General features: G+C 45.7%; 1 pseudogene; it reads left to right on the top strand.

The window, feature by feature from the left end:
* Positions 1-5,770: 5,770 nt before the first annotated feature.
* Positions 5,771-22,110, top strand: part of LOC115185003 (histone-lysine N-methyltransferase PRDM9-like) — a 34,073-nt pseudogene continuing 17,733 nt past the window's right edge.

Below are 22,110 nucleotides of genomic sequence, written 5' to 3'. Positions count from 1 at the left end.
GGAAGATGAGAAAAAGCTTTGTGTGGTGTGATGACTGGGGCTGGGGGACAGACCATGACCAGGGCGATGTGGCTCAGACTGGAGGAAGATGAGAAAAAGCTTTGTGTGTTGCGATGACTGGGGCTGGGGGACAGACCATGACCAGTGTGATATGGCTCAGACTGGAGGAAGAGAAAAAGCTTTGTGTGGTGCGATGACTGGGGCTGGGGGACAGACCATGACCAGTGTGATATGGCTCAGACTGGAGGAAGAGAAAAAGCTTTGTGTGTTGCGATGACTGGGGCTGGGGGACAGACCATGACCAGGGCGATGTGGCTCAGACTGGAGGAAGATGAGAAAAAGCTTTGTGTGGTGTGATGACTGGGGCTTGGGGACGGCCCCCGAGGAGCATCAGAGGTGGGGTGATTTCTGGAAGTGGTACACTTGTTTCTGGTTCAATTCCTGTAGTTCGATGCAGTGTAGTTTTGTGTGTCACCTCTTTGTTGACCTCTCACCAGCAAGGACAATCTCCTCCTCCTCATCCGCCCTGTACACACACACACACACACACACACACACACACACACACACACACACACACACACACACACACACACACACACACACACACACACACACACAGAGTGAGAAAATTGTGTAGGAAACCCACAGCACTCTCCTGAACATACCAACAGATATACGTAGAAGCCACAGAGTGACATGGTATGAAGCATGAAGTACTACTGTGACATGGTATGGAGCATGAAGTACTGCTATAGATGGTATGGAGCATGAAGTACTACTATGACATGGTAAGGAGCATGAAGTACTACTATGACATGGTACGGAGCATGAAGTACTACTGTGACATGGTACGAAGCATGAAGTACTACTGTGACATGGTATGGAGCATGAAGTACTACTATGGCATGATATGGAGCATGAAGTACTACTATGGCAGTAGCATGAAGTACTACTATGGCATGATATGGAGCATGAAGTACTACTGTGACATGATATGGAGCATGAAGTACTACTGTGCCATGATATGGAGCATGAAGTACTATTGTGACATGATGTGGAGCATGAAGTACTACTGTGACATGATGTGGAGCATGAAGTACTACTGTGACATGATATGGAGCATGAAGTACTACTGTGACATGATATGGAGCATGAAGTACTACTATGACATGGTATGGAGCATGAAGTACTACTATGCCATGATATGGAGCATGAAGTACTACTGTGACATGATATGGAGCATAAAGTACTACTATGACATGATATGGAGCATGAAGTACTACTGTGACATGATATGGAGCATGAAGTACTACTATGACATGGTAAGGAGCATGAAGTACTACTATGACATGGTATGGAGCATGAAGTACTGCTATGACATGGTATGGAGCATGAAGTACTGCTATGACATGGTATGGAGCATGAAGTACTACTGTGACATGGTAAGGAGCGTGAAGTACTACTATGACATGGTATGGAGCATGAAGTACTACTACAGATGAACGGAGCATGAAGTACTACTGTGACATGGTATGGAGCATGAAGTACTACTATAGATGGTATGGAGCATGAAGTACTAATATGACATGGTGTGGAGCATGAAGTACTACTGTGACATGATATGGAGCATGAAGTACTACTATGGCATGGTATGAAGCATGAAGTACTACTACAGATGAACGGAGCATGAAGTACTACTGTGACATGGTATGGAGCATGAAGTACTACTATAGATGGTGTAGAGCATGAAGTACTAATGTGACATGGTGTGGAGCATGAAGTACTACTATGCCATGATATGGAGCATGAAGTACTACTGTGACATGATATGGAGCATGAAGTACTACTGTGCCATGATATGGAGCATGAAGTACTACTGTGACATGATGTGGAGCATGAAGTACTACTGTGACATGATGTGGAGCATGAAGTACTACTGTGACATGATATGGAGCATGAAGTACTACTGTGACATGATATGGAGCATGAAGTACTACTATGACATGGTATGGAGCATGAAGTACTACTATGACATGGTATGGAGCATGAAGTACTACTATGACATGGTATGGAGCATGAAGTACTACTATGCACAATCTCACACCTACACACACGCATACACAGTAACACCCTATAGCATTTACACATGCCTGCAAATACACCCACCATCACTCTCAAACACCCAAATAATTTCCACCACCACTTCAAGTGTGTCTTGTCTAAGATGAGAAAAACACATCCTTGATACATTCTACAATCTAGTACAGGGGTAGGCAACCATGGTCCTGGAGTGCCGCAGACACTTCATATTTTTTGATTTAATGGAAGAAGACCAAGTGTGTTCAATTTAGGCAATCACTGAACTGATCAATTAACTCAGTTGGTCAGGTGTGGTGCCTAGTTGGAACAGAATCCTGCAGTACCTGCAGCACTCCTGGAACAGGGTTGCCTTCTCCTGATCTAGACCATTCCCCTGTGAGCTACCTGTCAACTGCAGCAGATTCACATCATTGCCATCTAATGATCCCTGTGCTGTGCCACCTGCACGCTTCTTGTGTCTAGATGACCACCATATTTTTGTCTGTTTGATTTTGCTTGAATCCAATTTAGTAACAGAGTTATTGAGCATGTCCATCAACAAATTGTCCAGTCCATTCAACCTCATAGATGGATCCAGTCTCCAGCCCTTCTTTCTCCTGAATATTCAACATGTTTTCTTCCTCTTGGACAGCAGATGAATGTGACCCAGATTAAGCAAGTTTTCAATCATAAACGCTGTCTTGGAATGACACCAAGATGCTATTTCTTCCCACGGCAGTTTGGTTATTTGTCATCTAGCATGAACAAAAGGGTAATAATATCTTCCTTCCCCCCCTGCCATGCAGGGAAAAAGTTATTCAAAAAATGTAATATCCTGTCACGTCCGTCATAAGAAGGAGACCAAGGCGCAGAAAGTATCGTTCCACATTTTTTATTTTAATGTGAAACTTAGCGAGACAAACAAGAAACTAATAACAACAAACCATGACGACAGAGGTGCAACATGCACTAAACTCAAAATAATCTCCCACAAACACAGGTGTGAAAAACAACTACGTAAATATGATCCACAATTAGAGACAATGATGACCTGCTGCCTCTAATTGGGAATCATACAAAAACCCCAACATAGAAAAAATAAACTACAACACAACATAGAAATAAATAAACTAGATAAACCCCCCAGTCATGCCCTGACCTACTACTCTACCATAGAAAATAAGAGCTCTCTATGGTCAGGACGTGACACATCCTGTCACGTCCTGACCACAGTAAGATGTTATTTTTCTATGGTAGAGTAGGTCAGGGCGTGACAGGGGGTGTTTTGTGTTTTTCTATGTTTTCTATTTCTATGTTCCTAGGTTCTAGTTTTTGTATTTCTATGTTGGCTTGTTTGGGATGATCTCCAATTGGAGGCAGCTGGTCCTCGTTGTCTCTAATTGGAGATCATATTTAAGTAGGGGTATTTCTTCCTGGGTTTTGTGGGTGATTATTTTTGAGTAGTGTTTGTTCTCCTCTGCGTCACGGTTTGCCTACTCCCCAATTGGCACCCTATTCCCTTCACAGTGCACTACTTTTGAGCAGGCCACATAGAGCTCTGCCCAAAAGTAGTGCTCTATATAGGGAATAGGATGCCATTTGGGACATTACCAATGTCAATTGATGTGTGGGTGCTCTGCAGTAGCAGGCTGTACTACTATCAGATGAATTGATAATTGGGTCATTGCACAACGCAGTCCTCAGCCACTTCTGGGTCAAAAATACATTTAGAATCAATCACTTCAGGATAAAAAACCTTCAGGACAACAGAACTCTCAATGATCTAATTCACATTCTGCAATGTCATTCCATGGGCGTAAATAGATCATTGCACCGCAGTCTGAGTAGTGTTTATTTGGAAACAAATAATGAGATGGGGGAGGAAAAAAAGTTACCTCCTTGTATGTGAATGCACCAAAGCCTCTGCTGAGAAGTCTATGCCTTATTGGCACAGGTGGATTGTGCACTGGCACTTACTATAACTCTAGAACAGAGTTCTTGTCCCCCCTTAATCACTACTGAACACATGATAAACTTCAGCAGTAGTCATGTGACCTGAACAGTGAGGGTCAATCCAACATATTGACTTATTGACTTGGGGAAACTCCCCTGACATACCAAGTTCCTTTTTTAGCTGGAATGGAATAGATAACCCACACATGACCTATTCACACACCCTGTTATTTACTGATAGTAATGCAAGTGTTTTCCCAGCTAGCACATAACGTTCTGAGAACCATGTTTCTTAGAGCTTGGTGAGAGCGAGGTTGTCCCATGGTTATTTAGCATACATTCGCATAATGTCTCCTATAGATTTCCCCATGGCTGTAATGTAATGTTCTCAAATTGTTTAGAGAACGTTAAGAAAATAACCTTCTTCTGTTGGATTCCAGTACCTCAGCATAATGTTTTCTACAGGTTTCCTCATGGTTCTATTTAAAGTATTTTTTTTCAGAACATCAAAACGTTTCCATAAAAAACCCAAGAAAACATTAGTAACATTCAAAGAACCTTCTAAGAATGTTATTTCAAAACATATACATTCTGTTCTCAGCATCAACAAAACTATCTCTATCCTCTATCTTATTTAGTGTATTCAGGTGTGTTGGCCACACCCACTAATTGGCCACACCTGATCTTAATGAGTGCTTGTTTCCTTTGAAATTAAGTCTGTTTGTCACGTCCAGAGAGTCCTTATTTTCTATGGTGGAGTAGGTCAGGGCGTGACTGGGGGGTTAGTCTAGTTTACATTTTCTATGTGGGGTTCTAGTTTATTATTTCTATGTTGGTGATTTGTATGATTCCCAATTAGAGGCAGCTGGGAATCGTTGTCTCTAATTGTGGATCATATTTAGGTAGCACTATTCCCACCTGTGTTTGTGGGATATTGTTTTGAGTTAGTGCACGTAGCACCGCTTAGTTACGGTTTGTTGGTTTGTGCGTTTCTATTATTAAATATGTGGAAACCATATCGCGCTGCACCTTGGTCCAATTATTACGACGAACGTGACACTGTTTGAATATACTAAAATGAACAGCTTTGCGTGTTAAAAAAACATGGCATGCTAGCTCTATCCTGGTGGTGCAGTGGACTAATTCCATGAATAGAGAACAGAAGATTATAGGTTTGCATCTCACTGATGCTGTGCCACATAAAGAAATGTGTTTGCATTGATTAATGCCTAAGAAAATTAGTTTATATGTGTCATATCTCTGCTTGGAATTCAAAACAGTTAACCTAAGCTAGCAGTGTTATTAAACGTCTTATTGAAACGTTATTTAATTACCTTCAAATAACCTCGAATTTCTGTTCTCAGAATGCAGTGATTTTCATGCTTGACCATGATATGGTGGGGTTGTGACGTTGGAGCCACGGGAGGCCGAGGATTACCTTGTGTACGGGTGTGGTTGTGATGAAGAAGGGAAGACTTTCCCGGTGCATTGGTTCCACGGTGAGGGTGAGTGGTGCTGTGATGTGGGTAATTGTGCCGGATCACAGTGGTCACGTATCCAGGGCTTGGACAGGAAAAGGAGAAGAGAGCAGGTGTGAGGTTAAGTTCAGGGAGGAGGCGAGGGCCTGGTCGATGAAGTTCCCTATCGGCACCAGAGTCCACTAGAGCTGTAGAGACATTACCTGAGGGAAAGCCAGCCAGTGAAATGGGAACCATAAAGGGTTTGGCAGAAAACGATGATACTGGAATACTCACGCCTACCCTGGGAGACAGAAGGTCACGGGGCCACCCTCTGCTCTGCTCTAGTGGATCCCCAGCTGAAGCTGGTGGCCCTCCTGGCTGCAATAGGAACAGAGCCTCTCTCCAGCGACGCCGCATTGCCGTGGAGAGATGTGTGGCCTCTACCTCCATGGGTTCAGGCTCTGCCTCAGGACAGCCTTAGGAGGGAGGCGAGTGGAGAGGTGGATACCAACGCTCCTGAAGAAGGTTATCTATGACATGACCTCCTCATGCAATAGAGTGCGGAGAGCCAGCTCATTCCATCCCCTGGAGGCTGCCACAGTGCGAAAGGTGAGGACATACTCCGCAGCGGAGAACCATGCAGGAGCTGGAAAAGTCACTCGTCTCCCTCTCTGCCCTCCGGAGGATTCTTATTTTTTTATTTCACCTTTATTTAACAAGGCAGGCCAGTTGAGAACAAGTTCTCATTTACAACTGCGACCTGGCCAAGATAAAGCAAAGCAGTGCGACACAAACAACACAGTTACACACGGGATAAACAAACGTACAGTCAATAACACAATAGAGAAATCTATATACAGTGTGTGCAAATGTAGTAAGATTAGGGATGTAAGGCAATAAATAGTCCACAGTGGCGAAATAATTACAATTTAGCAATTAAACACTAGAGTGATAGATGCGCAAAAGATGAATGTGCAAGTAGAGATTCTGGGTTGCAAAGGAGAATAAAAACAATAACAATATGCGGATGAGGTAGTTGGGTGGGCTATTTACAGATGGGCTGTGTACAGGTGCAATGATCGGTAAGCTGTTCTGACAGCTCGTGCTTAAAGTTAGTGAGGGAGATATAAGACTCCAGCTTCACAAATTTTTGTTTTTGCAATTCATTCCAGTCATTGGCAGAAGAGAACTGGAAGGAAAGGTGACAAAAGGAGTTAGCTTTGGGGATGACCAGTGAAATATACCTGCTGGAGCGCGTGCTATGGGTGGGTGGTGCTATGGTGACCAGTGAGCTAAGGTGGGGCGTTACCTAGCAAAGACTTGTAGATGACCTGTGGGTTTGGCGACGAGTATGAAGCGAGGGCCAGCCAACGAGAGCGTCCAGGTCGCAGTGGTGGGTAGTATATGGAGCTTTGATGACAAAATGGATGGCACTGTGATAGACTGCATCCAATTTCTTGAGTAGAGTGTTGGAGGCTATTTTGTAAATGACATCGCCGAAGTCGAGGATCGGTAGGATGGTCAGTTTTACAAGGGTATGTTTGGCAGCATGAGTGAAGGATGCTTTGTTGCGAAATAGGAAGCCGATTCTAGATTTAATTTTGGATTGGAGATGCTTAATGTGAGTCTGGAAGGAGAGTTTACAGTCTAACCAGACACCTAGGTATTTGTAGTTGTCAACATATTCTAAGTCAGAACCGTCCAGAGTAGTGATGCTGGACGGGCGAGCAAGTGCAGGCAGCGATCGGTTGAAGAGCATGCATTTAGTTTTACTTGCATTTAAGAGCAGTTGGAGGCCACGGAAGAAGAGTTGTATGGCATTGAAGCTCGTCTGGAGGTTAGTTAACACAGTGTCCAAAGAAGGGCCAGAAGTATACAGAATGGTGTTGTCTGCGTAGAGGTGGATCAGATAATCACCAGCAGCAAGAGCGACATCATTGATGTATACAGAGAAGAGAGTTGGCCCGAGAATTGAACCCTGTGGCACCACCATAGAGACTGCCAGAGGTCCGGACAACAGGCCGTCCGATTTGACACACTGAACTCTATCAGAGAAGTAGTTGGTGAACCAGACGAGGCAATCATTTCAGAAACCAGGGCTGTTGAGTCTGCCAATAAGAATGTGGTGATTGACAGAGTCGAAAGCCTTGGCCAGGTTGATGAATATGGCTGCACAGTAATGTCTCTTATCGATGGCGGTTAGGATATCATTTCGGACAGCTCAGAATTGAGATTGCAAAGCAGAGAAGGAACGGTGGAATTCGAAATGATCGGTAATTTGTTTATTAACTTGGCTTTCAAATACCTTAGAAAGGCAGGGTAGGATAGATATAGGTCTGTAGCAGTTTGGGCCTAGAGTGTCTCCCCCTTTGAAGAGGGGGATGACCGCGGCAGCTTTCCAATCTTTGGGGAACTCAGACGATACGAGAGGTTGAACAGGCTAGTAATAGGAGTTGCAACAATTTTGGCAGATAATTTTAGAAAGAGAGGGTCCAGATTGTCTAGCCCTGCTGATTTGTAGTGGTCCAGATTTTGCAGCTCTTTCAGAACATCAGCTATCTGGATTTGGGTGAAGGAGAAATTGGGGAGGCTTGGGTGAGTTGCTGTGGGGGTGCAGGGCTGTTGACCGGGATAGGGGTAGCCAGGAGGAAAGCATGGCCAGCCGTAGATAAATGCTTATTGAAATTTTCAATTATAGTGAATTTATTGGTGGTGACAGTGTTTCCTAGCCTCAGTGCAGTGGGCAGCTGGGAGGAGGTGCTCTTATTCTCCATGGACTTTACAGTGTTCCAGAACCTTTGTGTTTGTGCTAGAGGATTCAAATTTCTGCTTGAAAAAGCTAGCCTTAGCTTTCCTAACTGCCTGTGTATACTGGTTCCTAACTTCCCTGAAAAGTTGCAAATCACGGGGGCTATTCGACGCTAATGCAGAACACCACAGGATGTTTTTGTGCTGGTCAAGGGCAGTCAGGTCTGGAGAGAACCAAGGGCTATATCTGTCCCTGGTTCTACATTTTTTTGAATGGGGCATGCTTATTTAAGATGGTGAGGAAGGCACTTTTAAAGAATTACCAGGCATCCTCTATTGGCGGGATGAGGTCAATATCCTTCCAGGATACCCGGGCCAGGTCGATTAGAAAGGCCTGCTCGCAGAAGTGTTTTAGGGAGCGTTTGACAGTGATGAGGGGTGGTCGTTTGACCGCAGACCCATTACGGATGCAGGCAATGAGGCAGTGATCACTGAGATCTTGGTTGAAAACAGCAGAGGTGTATTTGGAGGGCAAGTTGGTTAGGATGATATCTATGAGGGTGCCCGTGTTTACGGATTTGGAGTTGTACCTGGTGGGTTCATTGATAATTTGTATGAGATTGAGGGCATCAAGCTTAGATTGTAAGCTTAGATTGTAGGTGTTGAGCATGTCCCAGTTTACGTCACCTAGCAGCACGAGCTCTGAAGATAGATGGGGGGCAATCAATTCACATATGGTGTCCAGGGCACAGCTGGGGGCAGACGGTGGTCTATAGCAAGCGGCAACGGTGAGAGACTTGTTTCAGGAAAGGTGGATTTTTAAAAGTAGAAGTTTGAATTGTTTGGGTACAGACCTGGATAGTAAGACAGAACTCTGCAGGCTATCTCTGCAGTAGATTGCAACACCGCCCCCTTTGGCAGTTCTATCTTGTCGGAAAATGTTATAGTTAGGGATGGACATTTCAGGGTTTTGGTGGTCTTCCTAAGTCAGGATTCAGACACGGCTAGGACATCCAGGTTGGCAGAGTGTGCTAAAGCAGTGAATAAAACAAACTTAGGGAGGAGGCTTCTAATGTTAACACGCATGAAACCAAGGCTTTTACGGTTACAGAAGTCAACAAATGAGAGCACATGGGGAATGGGAGTGGAGCTAGGCACTGCAGGGCCTGGATTAACCTCCACATCACCAGAGGAACAGAGGAGGAGTCGAATAAGGGTACGGCTAAAGGCTATAAGAACTGGTCGTCTAGTACGTTTGGAACAGAGAGTAAAAGGAGCAGGTTTCTGGGCGCGATAGAATAGGTTCAAGGCATAATGTACAGACAAAGGTATGGTAGGATGTGAATTCAGTGGAGGTAAACCTAGGCATTGAGTGATGATGAGAGAGATATAGTCTCTAGAAACATCATTTAAACCAGGTGATGTCACCACGTGTGTGGGGGGTGGAACTAAAGGGTTGGCTAAGGCATATTGAGCAGGGACTGAGGCTCTACAGTGAAATAAGACAATAATCACGAACCAGAATAGCAATGGACAAGGCATATTGACATTAGGGAGAGGCATGCGTCGCCGAGTGATCATAGGGATCCAGTGAGTATTGAGGCTGGCTGGAGACATGGCGGTTCAGACAGCTACCGGGCCGGAGCTAGCAAGCTAGCAGAAGGGCGTTAGAGGGACGTCGTGACAGAGGAAGTCTGTTTATAGCCTCCTCGTGCGGAGCCTCCTCGTCGGTTGTGATGGATTAGTAGGGTTCCGTGTGGTAAAGGGGTCCAGACCAATTGGCAAAATAGGTATACTGGCCCAAGAAATTCAGCTTACAGTCCGATATGCTCTAGACAGCTAGTGGGCCTGGGCTAGCAGGCTAGCAGATGGGCATTCAGGAGATGTCGCGACAGAGGGGCCAGTTGAAAAACCCCCTCGGGCAGATTACATCGGCAGTCCAGTCGTGAAGGATCGGCGGGGCTTCGTACCGGCAGTAAAAGGGGTCCAGGTATAGGTATTGTAGCCCAGGAGTGGCTGATGGGCCTCTTCAGCTAGCTGGAAGATGGACCTAGCATGGGCTAGCTCCAGGCTAATTGGTACTTGCTTCGGGACAGAGACGTTAGCCATGAGTAGACACTCGGATTGCAGCCAGCTAGCTGCTATGATCCAGGTGAAAAGGTTCAGAGCTTGCGGTGGAATCCAGGGATATGGAGAGAAAATAGGGCCGGTGGGATTCAAAATGGTCGGTGATCTATTTGTTAACTTGGCTTTTGAAGACTTTAGAAAAGCAGGGTAGGATAGATATATGTCTGTAACAGTTTGGGTCTAGAGTGTCTCCCCCTTTGAAGAGGGGGATGACTGCGACAGCTTTCCAATCTTTAGGGATCTCAGACAAAACGAAAGAGAGGTTGAACAGGCTAGTAATAGGGGTTGCAACAATTGCGGCGGATAATTTTAGAAAGAGAGGGTCCAGATTGTCTAGCCCAGCTGATTTGTAGTGGTCCAGATTTTGCAGCTCTTTCAAAACATCAATTATCTGGATTTGTCCCAGAACCTTTTTGAGTTTGTGCTACAGGATGCAAATGTCTGTTTGAAAAAGCTAGCCTTTGCTTTCCTAACTGCCTGTGTATATTGGTTAGGATGGTCGAAGACCTCCCTGTACTCTCTCCCAGACGGCCGTAGCCCACTCCAGTTCCGTCAGCAGGGAAATGACCGTGGCAACCTTGGACCTCTCGGTGGAGGGGGTTGGTTAAGAGAATGCCAAAGCTGTCATCAAGGCAAAGGGTGGCTACTTTGAAGAATCTCAAATATAAAACATATTTAGCTTTCTTTAACACTTTTTTTGGTTACTACATAATTCCATATGTGTTATTTCATAGTTTTGATGTCTTCACTATTATTCTGCAATGTAGAAAATGGTAAAACTAAAGAAAAACCCTTGAATGAGTAGGTGTCCAAATGTTTGACTGGTACTATATATACATTACATTTGCGTGTTTCAGCGAATGGTTAGTGAGGGAGGCCCTGCTCTCTCACTTCCCCAGTTGTTTAGTTAATTTTCTTTCCAATCTCCTTTGCATTAGCGTAGCCTCTCCTGTAGCCTGTCAACTATGTGTCTGTCTATCCCTGTTCTCTCCTCTCTGCACAGGCCACACAAACGCTTCACACCGCATGGCCGCTGCCACTCTAACCTGGTGGTCCCAGCGCGCACGACCCACGTGGAGTTCCAGGTCTCCGGCAGCCTCTGGAACTGCCGGTCTGCGGCCAACAAGGCAGAGTTCATCTCAGCCTATGCTACCCTCCAGTTCCTCGACTTCTTGGCGCTGACGGAAACATGGATTACCACAGAAAACACTGCTACTCCTACTGCTCTCTCCTCGTCTGACCACGTGTTCTTGCATACCCCGAGAGCATCTGGTCAGCGGGGTGGCGGGACTGGAATCCTCATCTCTCCCACGTGAACATTCTCTCTTTCTCCCCTGACCCATCTGTCTATCTCCTCCTTTGAATTCCATGCTGTCACAATCACTAGCCCATTCAAGCTTAACATCCTTATCATTTATCGCCCTCCAGGTTCCCTTGGAGAGTTCATCAATGAGCTTGACGCCTTGATAAGTTCCTTTCCTGAGGATGGCTCACCCCTCACAATTATGGGTGACTTTAACCTCCCTACGTCTACCTTTGACTCATTTCTCTCAGCCTCCTTCTTCCACTCCTCTCCTCTTTTGGCCTCACCCTCTCACCATCCCCCCCTACTCACAAGGCAGGCAATACGCTTGACCTCATCTTTACTAGATGCTGTTCTTCTACCAATCTCACTGCAACTCCCCTCCAAGTCTCCGACCACTACTTTGTATCCTTTTCCCTCTCGCTATCCTCCAACACTACTCACTCTGCCCCTACTCAGATGGTATTGTGCCGTTGCAACCTTCGCTCTCTCTCTCCTGCTACTCTCTCCTTCCATCCTATCATCTCTTCCCTCTGCTCAATCCTTCTCCAACCAATCTCCTGATTCTGCCTCCTCAACCCTCCTCTCCTCCCTTTCTGCATCCTTTGACTCTCTATGTCCCCTATCCTCCCGGCAGGCTCAGTCCTCCCCTCCTGCTCCGTGGCTTGAAGACTCATTGCGAGCTCACAGAACAGGGCTCCGGGCAGCCGAGCGGAAATGGAGGACAACTAGCCTCCCTGCGGACCTGGCATCTTTTCACTCCCTCCTCTCCACATTTTCTTCCTCTGTTTCTGCTGCTAAAGCCACTTTCTACCACTCTAAATTCCAAACATCTGCCTCTAACCCTAGGAAGCTCTTTAACACCTTCTCCTCCCTCCTGAATCCTCCTCCCCCCCTCCTCCCTCTCTGCGGACGACTCTGTCAATCATTTTGAAAAGAAGGTTGACGACATCCGATCCTTGTTTGTTAAGTCAAACGACACCACTGGTCCTGCTCACATTGCCCTAACCTATGCTCTGACCTCTTTCTCCCCTCTCTCTCCAGATGAAATCTTGCGACTTGTGACGGCCGGCCGCCCAACTTGACCCTATCCCCTCCTCTCTTCTCCAGACCATTTCCGGAGACCTTCTCCCTTACCTCACCTCGCTCATCAACTCATCCTTGACCGCTGGCTACGTCCCTTCCGTCTTCAAGAGAGCGAGAGTTGCACCCCTTCTCAAAAAACCTACACTCGATCCCTCCGATGTCAACAACTACAGACCAGTATCCCTTCTTTCTTTCCTCTCCAAAACTCTTGAGCGTGCCGTCCTTGGCCTGCTCTCTTGCTATCTCTCTCAGAATGACCTTGATCCAAATCAGTCAGGTTTTAAGACTGGTCATTCAACTGAGACTGCTCTTCTCTGTGTCACGGAGACTCTCCGCACTGCTAAAGCTAACTCTCTCTCCTCTGCTCTCATCCTTCTAGACCTATCTGCTGCCTTTGATACTGTGAACCATCAGATCCTCCTCTCCACCCTCTCCGAGTTGGGCATCTCCGGCGCGGCTCACTCTTGGATTGCGTCCTACCTGACAGGTCGCTCCTACCAGGTGGCATGGCGAGAATCCGTCTCCGCACCACGTGCTCTCACCACTGGTGTCCCCCAGGGCTCAGTTCTAGGCCCTCTCCTATTCTCGCTATACACCAAGTCACTTGGCTCTGTCATATCCTCACATGGTCTCTCCTATCATTGCTACGCAGACGACACACAATTCATCTCCTCCTTTCCCCCTTCTGATAACCAGGTGGTGAATCGCATCTCTGCATGTCTGGCAGACATATCAGTGTGGATGACGGATCACCACCTCAAGCTGAACCTCGGCAAGATGGAGCTGCTCTTCCTCCCGGGGAAGGACTGCCTGTTCCATGATCTTGCCATCACGGTTGACAACTCCATTGTGTCCTCCTCCCAGAGTGCTAAGAGCCTTGGCGTGACCCTGGACAACACCCTGTCGTTCTCCGCTAACATCACGGCGGTGACCCGATCCTGTAGGTTCATTCTCTATAACATTCGCAGAGTACGACCCTGCCTCACACAGGAAGCGGCGCAAGTCCTAATCCAGGCACTTGTCATCTCCCGTCTGGATTACTGCAACTCGCTGTTGGCGTGGCTCCCTGCCTGTGCCATCAAACCCCTACAACTCATCCAGAACGCCGCAGCCCGTCTGGTGTTCAACCTTCCCAAGTTCTCTCACGTCACCCCGCTCCTCCGCACACTCCACTGGCTTCCAGTTGAAGCTTGCATCTGCTACAAGACCATGGTGCTTGCCTACGGAGCTGTGAGGGGAACGGCACCTCCGTACCTTCAGGCTCTGATCAGTCCCTACACCCAAAGAAGGGCACTGCGTTCATCCACCTCTGGCCTGCTTGCCTCCCTACCTCTGCAGAAGCACAGTTCCCGCTCAGCCCAGTCAAAACTGTTCACTGCTCTGGCACCCCAATGGTGGAACAAGCTCTCTCACGACGCCAGGACAGCAGAGTCAATCACCACCTTCCGGAGACACCTGAAACCCCACCTCTTTAAGGAATACCTGGGATAGGATTAAGTAATCCTTCTAACCCTCCCCCCAAAAAAATATATAGATGTACTATTGTAAAGTGGTTGTTCCACTGGATATCATAAGGTGAATGCACCAATTTGTAAGTCGCTCTGGAGATGAGCGTCTGCTAAATGACGTAAATGTTAAATAAAAACGTTTTGTAGGCCTATAGGATATTTCATGAGTATGAAACCATCAGTCTGAAAAGGTTAGGAATTTATTCCGCAATGGCTGGGCACCATTTAGAACCCATACAGACTAGCATTAGGTCAACATCATTACTTCCTATATTTACACTATGAATCCTAGTAACCTCTTAGCATGATCCATCATATTCGACCTTGATCGTTTTGGATTTAACAGCAAGTTATGCAATGAAAGGATACAGGGAGGTAAAGGGGAGCGAGAAGGAAGGGAGAGAGAGATATGTAGAGGTTAGACTGTGACAGAGCGATAGAAACCGACAGAAAGGGTGGCTGCGAGACATAAGGCAGAGAGAAATTAGCAACACAAATCAAATGCGTTTTGATGCAATGACATTGGAAGTGATGACATTGGAAGTTGCGTCTCTTGAATGAAAAGGAATGAGGGAGAAACTAATTAGTTCATATAATCCTCTCCCTCCCCACTGGGCACACACTATTTAAATCAACGCTGTTTCCACGTAATTTCAATGAAATTACCTTGATCCAACGTGGAATAGACATTGAATTGACATCTGTGCCCTCTCTCCCTCCCTGCTCCTGTCTCCCCCTCTCTCCCTTTTCCCTTTCTCTGTCTCCCCCTCTCCTGATCATATGGCCCTGGCCTCTCTATGCGTGTCCTCCCTCTCTCCTCCACTCTCTCCTCTCCCTCTCCTCCACTCTCTCCTCTCTGTCTCCTCCCCCTCTCCTCCACACTCTACTCCTCTGCCTACGGCAGCCTCTTTCAATAGCAATGCTCACTGAATCTTTACATAGACAAAGCTTTCCTTCATTTGGTGTCAGTCACAGTGGTCAAGTATTCTGTCACGGTGTGCTCTCTGTTAAGGTCCAAATAGACAACTTACCCCTCTCCCTCTCTGGCTAGATTGACAGGTTAATGTATTGTCTCTCTCTCTCACACACACACACAGCTGAATGTGATTGGAAATGCAAGGCCCGACCGGTCAATAGTAATAAGGCTTTTTAATTAAGAGTCTGATAGAACATGATGCTAATCTGAGTGTGATGCTCCCAGCAGGTGGGATCAGTATGGAAGACATCAGGCCAGTGTTTACAGGATGAACAATGGGGCTGGTTTGAAAGAGAACACATGTAAATGGATCAGATTGGTGTAAGCTTTAGTCATCATGGAGGTTAGGAAAGGTGGTGTGTACACATTCTTAATGAGGTTGCTCCATACAGGAAGTACACTCTCCATAAGGTTGCTCCATACAGGCAGTACACTCTCCTCATGAGGTTGCTCCATACAGGAAGTACACTCTCTTCATGAGGTTGCTCCATACAGGAAGTACACTCTCTTCATGAGGTTGCTCCATACAGGCAGTACACTCTCTTCATGAGGTTGCTCCATACAGGGAGTACACTCTCTTCATGAGGTTGCTCCATACATTGATGCATGTCCAGGAAGTATGGTTTTATATACAATAATCTGCAGGTGGCTGGGTCCAGGCACATACTATAGAATGGATGTCATTAAACACGCCTCATGGATCAAATGGATTTGGAAAGACGTGACATTATCAACCATAGAGGTCAAGAGTTACACAGACATTCTCAGGCAGATCTATAGATCACAAACTGACCGTTACTGGTCATCAAAGGGGTCAATCACAGATTTGATCCAGTTAACATGACCCCTCCTCTCCTGCTTCCACCCCCTCCTACTTTTTCTTCCCAAGCCTTCCATCTTAGAGGTAATCTTTGTGGTGGTGAAATTATCATACATCATGTCCACTGGCTGCCTCTTTCTGCTCCCTGCTCGCCCGCACGTGTCACGCCCTGATCAGTTTCACCTGTCCTTGTGAATGTCTCCACCCCCTCCAGGGGTTGCTTATTTTCCCCAATGTATTTATCCCTGTGTCTACGGTCTCTCTGTGCCAGTTCGCCTTGACCACGAGCCTGTCTGCCACTCTGTACCTCCTGGACTCTGTTCTGGTTTTGACCTTTTTGCCTGTCCACAACCATTCTCTTGCCTACCCCTTTGGATGAATAAACATTGTAAGACTCCAACCTTCTGCGTCCTGTGTCTGCATTTGGGTCTCACCTTGTGCCTTGATAGCACGAGGGAGTACATGCTAAAACAACAGAAATTACAATTCCAGTCATTTTCAGAACAGCGTGTGGCTATTCCTGTGAGCGGAACTGGATTCCGTGACGTGTCTGTTTGTGCGTGGTTGTGTGCATGTGTGTGGTGTGCACATGCGCACGCTCGTGTGTATGTGCCTGCATTGTGTATGTTGCTGTGTGGCGCAGGGATCTGACCTGAGCCCTGTAGGAGGATTATACATCCAGACAAGACAGCTATGGCTTTGGCCTGTGTGCTTTGGGTCAGTCTGACGGAGTCAATGGGATCAATTGTTGTGCAGACCAGGCCCAAAACAAGAGCGAGACATTGTCATCCTACAAGAAACATGTTATAAAAGAAACTGACCCACTGGTTGCCCTCTAGGTTACAGAGAGCTGGTAGTCCCGTCCACCAAACTACCAGGTGTGAAACAGGGAAGGGACTAAGGGGGTATGCTAATTTGATATAGAGCAGACCTAACCCACTCTATTAAATTAGTCAAAACAGGAACATTTTACACCTGGCTAGAAATGAGTTTTTTTCAATTGTTTAAGCACAATTTTGAAAATGGCCCGGTTTGTCAAAACACTACACACAATTAGCACAACCCTACACCAAAGTAGCACAACACTTCAGATAATTTGCAAAATGGAACACTTTTGTCAAAACTACACACAACTTCATAAAAACAATATTTTGTTACCATACGAAACACATTTCATATGACTTCAATCTTTTTGAACCAGTTACACACTGCTGTTGCTAACCTAAAACACTTTTAGCAAGCCTAATTGTCAGTGATTAGAGTACTGTAAATGAAGTACACAGAGAACACTACACAAGACCAATGCTGCAGACTGAGGAAAATATCATTTATTTCTCTCCATATACCCAAATCAGTCAACATGGAGAATCACAACAAAACATGTCCCAGTTTTCATGCTACTACAGTAGTGTGCATAACACTGTTAGCTCAGCAAACAGACAAACTTAAAATACTGTATCCAGTACAGGTTACAATTACAGTAAATAACAACAACAAACCTAAAAAAAAAAAAAAAAAAGACAATATTGTACAGAAAATACTACAGTAAACATTCTATACATTATCTCTTCGCCTAGCTGGATCTGGCCAGAGAATTTCATCAACATCACAAGCAATATCCTCATTAGCAAGACAACGCGGGAATAACCGTCTTGAATGTGGAATCCATCCTTGCACAGCTGCGGCGTCGATTTGGTCACAGGCGTCCTCCATGGCCTGAATGAGGGGTACCTGAGCCTGGGGCTGGAGATCGTAAACCTTCCACCGCCATGCAGAGAAAAACTCTTCAATAGGGTTTAGAAATGGAGAGTATGGTGGAAGGTATAGTACTGTCAACTGTGGATGGTGTTGAAACCAGTTCTGGACCAAAGCAGAGCGGTGGAATGACACATTGTCCCAGATGACAGTGTATTGCATCTGGTGCATTTCATTACCTGCTGTGACGATGTGGTGCAATCGGTCCAAAAATGCGAGAATGTAAGGTGTGTTGTAAGGGCCCATTTTGGCATGACGGAGGAGAACCCCATGCTGTGAAATGGCAGCGCAAAGGGTGATGTTACCCCCACGTTGCCCTCGGACATTGATTATAGCCCTGTGGCCAATTATATTTCTGCCTCTCCTTCTTGCTTTTGTGAGGTTGAACCCTGCGTCATCAATATATACTGCTCAAAAAAATAAAGGGAACACTTAAACAACACATCCTAGATCTGAATGAAATAAATAATCTTATTAAATACTTTTTTCTTTACATAGTTGAATGTGCTGACAACAAAATCACACAAAAATAATCAATGGAAATCCAATTTATCAACCCATGGAGGTCTGGATTTGGAGTCACACTCAAATTTAAAGTGGAAAACCACACTACAGGCTGATCCAACTTTGATGTAATGTCCTTAAAACAAGTCAAAATGAGGCTCAGTAGTGTGTGTGGCCTCCACGTGCCTGTATGACCTCCTTACAACGCCTGGGCATGTTCCTGATGAGGTGGTGGTGGATGGTCTCCTGAGGGATCTCCTCCCAGACCTGGACTAAAGCATCCGCCAACTCCTGGACAGTCTGTGGTGCAACGTGGCGTTGGTGGATGAATCGAGACATGATGTTCCAGATGTGCTCAATTGGATTCAGGTCTGGGGAATAGGCGGGCCAGTCCATAGCATCAATGCCTTCCTCTTGCAGGAACTGCTGACACACTCCAGCCACATGAGGTCTAGCATTGTCTTGCATTAGGAGGAACCCAGGGCTAACCGCACCAGCATATGGTCTCACAAAGGGTCTGAGGATCTCATCTCGGTACCTAATGGCAGTCAGGCTACCTCTGGCGAGCACATGGAGGGCTGTGCGGCCCCCCAAAGAAATGCCACCCCACACCATGACTGACCCACCGCCAAACCGGTCATGCTGGAGGATGTTGCAGGCAGCAGAATGTTCTCCACGGCGTCTCCAGACTCTGTCACGTCTGTCACGTGCTCCGTGTGAAACGTTTGAGCAGACACATGCACATTTGTGGCCTGCTGGAGGTCATTTTGCAGGGCTCTGGCAGTGCTTCTCCTGCTCCTCCTTGCACAAAGGCGGAGGTAGCGGTCCTGCTGCTGGGTTGTTGCCCTTCTACGGCCTCCTCCACGTCTCCTGATGTACTGGCCTGTCTCCTGGTAGCGCCTCCATGCTCTGGACACTACGCTGACAGACACAGCAAACCTTCTTGCCACAGCTCGCATTGATGTGCCATCCTGGATGAGCTTCACTACCTGAGCCACTTGTGTGGGTTGTAGACTCCGTCTCATGCTACCACTAGAGTGAAAGCACCGCCAGCATTCAAAAGTGACCAAAACATCAGCCAGGAAGCATAGGAACTGAGAAGTTGTCTGTGGTCCCCACCTGCAGAACCACTCCTTTATTGGGGGTGTCTTGCTAATTGCCTATAATTTCCACCTGTTGTCTATTCCATTTGCACAACAGCATGTGAAATTTATTGTCAATCAGTGTTGCTTCCTAACTGGACAGTTTGATTTCACAGAAGTGTGATTGACTTGGAGTTACATTGTGTTGTTTAAGTGTTCTCTTTATTTTTTTGAGCAGTGTATATGAATTCATGCAGGATTTCCTCAGCATCCATCTGCAAAACTCCCTGAAATACAGTGAAAGACAAAATTGTGTAGTTCAGGATAGGTCTAGTATACAGTCAATGTAAAAAAGTAATGTGTGCAGTATGCAACATCCCAGTGCTAAAGTGAACAATACAAACCTCCACATACTCATGCCGCAGCCGTTTGACCCTCTCTGAATTCCGCTCAAAAGGCACTCGATAAAGTTGTTTCATTTGAACCTGATGTCTTTTCAGGATGCGTGCCAGTGTTGACAGAGACCTGATGGACATTATTGAAAATGGCATGTCACCGATAATGTTGGCTTGTAGTTCTCTGAGCCTGATAGCATTATTGGCCAAAACCATGTTTATTATCTCTCTCTTGTTCATGCTTGAATATGGGCCCCCTTCCTCCTTGTCGTTCCTGACCCTCAATCCTACGTAGAGAATAATACATGTAACTTACTGTACAATGTCACAGGAAGGGGTATCACAAGTGCTGATATGGTGCATACAATAAGCGGCTGATTACTGTAACTGTAGACAGATCTTCTTTTACCTGTTTTCCTGTCGAAAAGTCCTTATGACAGATGCCACTGTATATCTGCTAAGATTTGGCTGAACTCTCAGTCCAGCCTCCCTCAGCGTCAATCCGTGGTTCACAACATGGTCCACGAGTGTTGCATGAATGTCATTTGATAAGTTTGGTCCTCTTCTTCTTTGTGCTTGTTCTCCTCCTGCTTCAGGTTTTCCTCGACCTCTGGCTCGGCCTCTGCCTCTTCCTCTTCCTCTACCTCCTTCTCTGTGTACTCCTCCTCTCACCCTCACTCTTCTTCTGACTCCTTCCATTTTGGTTGAAGGCAGGTGAACCTACCTGCTGCATTTTTATAGTGCTTAAACCTGATTGGTGTGTCTACAATTTAGCAATCATGTGTTTGTGCACCTGATGGCTGTGTTTAACAGATTGGTTCATAGGTGTGGTAATTTGACAGTCAGTGCTTTGGAATTGCAAGGAAGTGACATCATGATATACTTCTGTGTCTGATGTATACAAGTGTGTTTAGTGTTTTGCAAATCACTGTGTGTAATGTTTTGCAAATAGTGTGAAGCTGACAATGTGCTTACAGTTGTGCAAATCTAGCCTTGTGTTTTGCTCCTTGAGTGTAAGGTTTTGCTAATTGTGGGAAAAGTTAAATTTTAGCGTGTAAGCAATCTTAAAAAACTGTAATAAGGAAATTATCTCAACAGAGAAAAATGTCCTCATGTGTGCTACCTATATACCCCCACTAGAATCCCCATACTTTAACGATGACAGCTTCTCCATCCAAGAGGGGGAGATCAAGCATTTCCAGGCCCAGGGACATGTACTAGTCTGTGGTGACCTAAATGCCAGAACTGGACAAGAACCTGACAGTCTCAGCACAAAGGGGGACAAACACCTACCTGGAGGTGACAGTATTCCCACCCAAATATGTCCCACTAGACACAACTATGACAAAACAACCAACAAAAACGGGTCACAACTCCTGCAGCTCACAACTCCTGCGTATGTACATAGTCACTGATAGGCTTCGAGGGGACTTCTATGGTAGGTACACCTACAGCTCATCTCTTGGCAGTAGTACTGTAGACTACTTTATCACTGACCTCAACCCAGAGTCTCTCAGAGCATTCACAGTCAGCCCACTGACTCCCCTATCAGATCACAGCAAAATCACAGTCTACTTGAACAGAGCAATACTCAATCATGAAGCATCAAGGCCAAAAGAACTGTAATGCTTTAGATGGAAGGCAAATAGTGTAGAAACCTACCAAAAAACAATTAGGCAACAACAAATTCAATCCCTTCTAGACAACTTCCTGGACAAAACCTTTCACTGTAATAGTGAAGGGGTAAACTTGGCAGTAGACAACCTAAACAGTATATTTGACCTCTCAGCTTCCCTATCAAATGTAAACATTTCAAGCAGACAACCTAAGAAAAAACAATGACAAATGGTTAGATGAAGAATGCAAAAACCTAAGAAAGAAATTGAGAAACCTGTCCAACTTCACTATGGTGAATCTCTAAAACAATACAGAAATACACTACGGACCCTCATGCCAAATTGAGTCAAAAGCTTTTTTTATAAATCAACAAAGCATGAGAAGACTTTGCCTTAGTTTTGGTTTGTTTGTCTGTGAATTAGGGTGTTCATGGTGAGTACGTGGTCTGTCGTAAAATAATTTGGTAAGAAGCCAATTTGACATTTGCTCAGTACATTGTTTTCACTGAGGAAATGTACGAGTCTGCTGTTAATGATAATTCAGAGGATTTTCCCAAGGTTGCTGTTGATGCATATCCCACGATAGTTATTGGGGTCAAATTTGTCTCCACTTTTGTGGATTGGGGTGATCAGTCCTTGGTTCCAAATATTGGGGAATATGCCAGAGCTAAGGATGATGTTAAAGAGTTTAAGTA

The sequence above is a fragment of the Salmo trutta genome, unplaced genomic scaffold (assembly GCF_901001165.1).
Source record: "Salmo trutta unplaced genomic scaffold, fSalTru1.1, whole genome shotgun sequence".
NCBI lineage: Eukaryota > Metazoa > Chordata > Actinopteri > Salmoniformes > Salmonidae > Salmo > Salmo trutta.
This window is presented reverse-complemented; position numbering and strand designations above follow the sequence as displayed.